This window comes from Amia ocellicauda, chromosome 12, assembly GCF_036373705.1.
Source record: "Amia ocellicauda isolate fAmiCal2 chromosome 12, fAmiCal2.hap1, whole genome shotgun sequence".
NCBI classification, from domain to species: Eukaryota; Metazoa; Chordata; class Actinopteri; order Amiiformes; family Amiidae; genus Amia; species Amia ocellicauda.
This window is the reverse complement of record NC_089861.1, coordinates 37,998,923-38,003,922: the sequence shown is the minus strand read 5'-3', so window position 1 is coordinate 38,003,922 and position 5,000 is coordinate 37,998,923. Positions and strand designations below refer to the sequence as shown.

General features: G+C 53.8%; 1 non-coding gene across 1 annotated transcript; it reads right to left on the bottom strand.

Moving 5' to 3' along the window:
- Positions 1–137: 137 nt before the first annotated feature.
- LOC136765337 (U6 spliceosomal RNA) lies at positions 138–244 on the bottom strand. The gene has a single exon (XR_010821533.1). It is a non-coding gene; the product is annotated as a U6 spliceosomal RNA (small nuclear RNA).
- Between the last annotated feature and the right edge of the window lie 4,756 nt (positions 245–5,000).

Here is a 5,000-nt window from a genome sequence, read left to right as displayed (position 1 = left end):
AGAGATCCGCTGCGACGCAGGAGTGTGAGAGGACTCGACGCCACCGAGCACGGGCGCGAGAGGGAGACACCGCCCGCGACGCAAGCACCAGATGCCCGCGAGGCCAAGGGGAACCGGCGCGCTGCGGAGAACCTGACCAAAATATGGAACGCTTCACGAATTTGCGTGTCATCCTTGCGCAGGGGCCATGCTAATCTTCTCTGTATCGTTCCAATTTTATTATACGTGTTGCCGTAGCGAACACAAGGGCTGGGGTGGAGAGCACCCGCCTTTGTACCCGGGCGGGAAGGGGGAGCCAGGCGACTCGCGGTTTGGGGCCGGGAAGTAAAATACTGTTTATTAGGTTTAGTATTTTTACATTTCTTAAAATAAAACAATTTCAATTTTAATGCTTGTGATTAAAATCATTTAGAATATCAATTCTTAAAATCACTTAAAATTTTTAAAATCTTGTGATTTTTTTAACAAAACTAAAACAATAAACTTTAAAATAAACGTGCTCAAATCAAATAAACAAAACGTGATAAAAGCAAAAAAATTGCACACCAACAAAAGAGTCAAATACATTGAAAATAACAGAAAATGCATTAAACAAATTAAAAAAACAATTAAAAAGTAAAAATAAAAAACAAACAAAAAAAGTCTAATGCATTTTAAATTAAACCCAAAAACGGTCAATGTATTTGACAAAAAAATATAACAAAACTATACCTAAAAAGCCCTAAACAATGTGATTTAAAAACAACTAAATCTTTAAAAGCAATTAAGATTCATTATTTAAAATTTTCTTTTAAAAACAATCATTCATAAAATCTTTAAAAGATCTTGGACTCGGGCTCCAGCAGGGGGAACTAACCGTCCCCGGAGGTGGGTCCCATCACGGGATCCTGAGCTCCCCCAGATCTTGTATGCGCCAGTTCTTAAAGGCTTCCTCCTTGCCCCTCTGATGGACCTCCAGATTGACGTAGTCTTTCACAAACACCATGCCCCTCCGCGCGATGACGATCGGGTCCAGCTCCTGCTTATTGAACAAACAGATGTTCCGTCCCTCCCACAGTGCCTGCTTCACTGCGCAGACGACACGCCACCAGCACCTCAAGGTAGATGTAGAGATTCCCTTGGCTGGACCGTATAGGATCTGCTGGGCGGTCGCCCGCGCAGGAACGGCGAACCTGTGGAGGAACGGAGAAAACAGGAGCCAGACCCTGTGGGCGGAGGGGCACTCACTAAAGATGTGAGCCTCCGTCTCCTTCCCCAAGCAACCCTTATAGGGGCAGGTGTCATAAGGAGCTATGCCCCTTCTGTGCATAAACACTCGGGTGGGGAGACACCGACTCACAGCCATCCAGGAGACATCTTTCTGCGTGTTCGTGAGGCAAACGTGCGTAGCGTTAGCCCAGATAAACCGGCAGGTTTCGGGAGGGAAATCTTCTATCCGGCTGGTCTCCTGGGCAGATCTCATCTGACTACAGATGGTCTTATAATCCCAGGAGGCCAGCACGACTTTATGGAGGCCTACTTCGAGCGCAAAGGCTCGGAGCGCCCTGTAGAACGGCGGGGGATCCCACGAGTGCGGCCTGGTGTTGTCCATGGCGCAGAGGCCGAATGGTCTCAGGCTGCTGGCAAAATAAAAGCGGTTCATGAAACTCACTTTCTTGCCAGCAGCCTGGATGTTCTTGACCACATAGGCCAGCCCCTGCGCCTTTATCAGCCGCACAACGTCCGGGACCCCCCTGCCTCCATCCAGGGTACCCTTCACCATCTGCACTCTTTTCAGCCTCTCCATTTTGCTCCCCCAGACAAACCGAAATATAATTCGGGTCACTAGTTTTGCGATACCCTTGTCTGGGGGGAAGATCATTCCTACGTAGAGGAGTATCGGGAAGAGGATGGCCTTTACGACCAGCACCTTACCAGCCATCGTCAAGGTCCTTGTGCTCCAGCCGTGGATCTTCCTTTGGACCTTTGCTATGGCCTCCTCCCAGCTCCGGGTGCCCGTGTTGGTCCCGTCGATCGTGATCCCCAGAACCTTGATAAACGGCTTCACAGGGAACACGGTCGGCGGGCCCCGGCCGACAGGCCATGCCCTGGAGAGGTAGACCTCGCTCTTGGCCTTATTCACAGCGGCCCCCGTCGCCCCGCAGAAGCCGTCCAGCAGTTCCTCGACCCTGGCCACGGACGGAGCGTCCGTGCAGACCACGGCCACGTCGTCCATATAGGCCAGGGCCTTCAGTTGCTCTCCGCCGGAACCCGGGAGATGGAAACCTGTCACCCGGACGTCCCGGCGGATCGCCTGCATGAACGGCTCCAAGCAGAGGACGTACAGCAGGGCCGACAGGGGACAACCCTGCCGGACCCCCGACCTGACCGGAAATGGTTCGGTCAGGTGGCGGTTCACAAGGACCCTGCTGCTTAGGCCGCTGTAGATGATCTTGACCCACTTCCTCAGGCCAAGAGCGAGACCCATCCTCTCCATAACAAGCTGCAGGTATTCGTGGCCCACTCTGTCGAAGGCTTTCTCCTGGTCCAAGCTGATTAGGACCAGGGGAAGCCTTCTCTCGTTCGAGTAGGCCACGACATCCCTGAGCAGCATGGCGTTGTCGGCCGCCGATCTCCCCCGGGCACCACAGACCTGGTCGGGACCCACGACTTGAGGGAGTGGCCGCTGCAGCCGGAGCGTCAGTGCTTTGGCCAGTATCTTGTAGTCGGTGCACAGGAGGCTGACCGGCCGCCAGTTCCTCAGATCTTTCGTGTCTCCCTTCTTGTGAAGAAGGGAGAGGATACTCTTCTTCATCGAAGGGGCCAATCTGCCCTCTCTGTACATCGACCCCAGGACCTGGCCCAGATCTTCCTTAAGCACCTCCCAAAAGATCTTATAGAACTCAGCAGGGATCCCGTCGGGACCCGGTGTCCTTCCAGAGTTAAGACTCTTTATCACCTGGGAGAGTTCAGTGGTGGTGATCTCTGGATCCTCCTCCTCCTCCTCGTCCCCCTCATTGCGGGACTCCAACAGGGACAGAAAGTGATGGATCAGATTTTGATCCACCACCTTCTGGTCGTACAACTCCCTGTAGAAATCCCGCACCACTGTCTCAACAGCCTCTCTGCCCTCCACCTCTTGCCCCGAGGAGTCGATCATGGAGGACATTGCAGGCCGCCTCTCCTTCGTTTTCTTGAAGAAGAAGCGGCTGCATTTCTCATCGTCCTCCATGATGCGGACCCTGGAAAGGACCTTGATCTTCTCTTGCTCCTCCCGATAGAGGGCGGAGAGACTCAGTTTGACCCGGGCCACCTCCTCAGCTAGGTCGAAGCCTCTGAGCTGTAAAAGACTCAGGCGCTGGAGGCGGGCGTTTAGATGGGAATATCTCGCCCGCCTCTCGCGAGCTTTCCGTTTCCCCAGCTGAATGAAGTAGCCCTTGGTTCTTTTCTTCATCATCTCCCACCACTCTATGGGAGAATCAAAAAGGTCCTTCAGGGTCCTCCACTCCTCGAGGCGTCTGCTAAAGGTCTTAATCACACGAGGGTCATCGAGCAGAGAGGTGTTGAGCTTCCAGACCCCAGGCCCCGACTCCCGTGTGCTCGGAATGAGCACCTCTGTCGTCAGGAGCCTGTGGTCTGAAAAGAAGACCGCCTCCGAAGACATGGCGGTCCTCTCCAGTGGCTTGCTGAGGAGGACGAGATCTATCCTGGAGAAGGAGGAGCCAGAAGAACTCACCCAGGTGAACAAGGGGACCAGGTCCCGACCTGCGTCGCAGAGTTCAAAGTCCTCCACGAACGCAGCGAGGTCCCTGCTGGATCTATCGTTGCGGGGCTTACTCCGGTCTACATCCCTCAGAGCACAGTTGAAATCACCTGAAATGATAACTGGCATGGTGCCGATCAGGAGCGGGCGTAGCTGAGGGAGAAAGAGGACTCTCTCTCTCTGGCTGGTGGGGGCATAGACATTGACCAGCCTCAATACAGCCCCCTTGTATTTAAAATCGAGGCTGGCCAGTCTGCCCGCCTCTATAACCTTGAATGTTTTAACTATTAAGAAGGGGTTTTTCAGGAGTACGGCAATCCCGTCCGCTCGGGACACATTGGACCCCGACCAGAAGGATTCTCCTAGGGTCCAAGTGTCCCGGAGATCTTTGTATTCTTTTTGGAACGGGATGCCGCACTCCTGCAAACAGATAATATCCGCCTTCATTCCAGCCAGAGAGTTTAAAACATCGGTCCTCTTTTTCACCTCAGCAATGGTCCTCACATTAATTGAAATAATGGTTAATGCCATAATGGCTGTGAGGGCAATTACCCGCTCCGTAACAATCATGTAAAGAAACCTTTCTCTTCCCCACTCCTCTCTTCTCCCTCACCTAGCTTAGCGCTAGCACCCATCATTTCAATCATTTGCCTCACCGCTTGATCCTCTAGGAAGACTATGGGGGGGGCTCGGCTCCCGCCACCCGGTAAGGCGGGCAAAACTCCACTGGGCTCAGGGCCCGTGGTGCTGGAGGTTCTCCCTGGTTCCTTTGAGGCCGAGGCCCGACGAACAGATGGCAGGGCAGAGGCTTTATGTACAACTGGGGAGAAAACTGTATAGACCCCGCTAGTCGTTCTTTTAACTAATGGTGGGGGAGGGGGTGGTCTCTCCCTTCCCGGCTGTCTGCCGCCGCAGGCCTCCTCCCCCAGCGCCAGTGACCTTGCCATCACGTCCCTGATGTCTTTCTGGGAAAGGACACTGGCGCCGACTCTCGTCTCCTGAGGACCTGCGGCTCTCCCACTACTGCCGGGAGGGCATACCTGACCCCTCCCCTGGGAGAGTCTCAGTTGTGGGGCAGGAGGAATGTTATTTCTAGGGGGCCTCTCATCTACCAGGCTGCCCACTCGGGGCAGTGGAGAAGGCCCACCACTCTCCTCTCCGGAGTCAGAGTGGGGCGTATAAAAATTAGAGGGAGGGGACTCTGGAGCGGGGGAGGAACCGACAGGGGGGGGAGAATCTGCAGAATGAATCCTCTTTT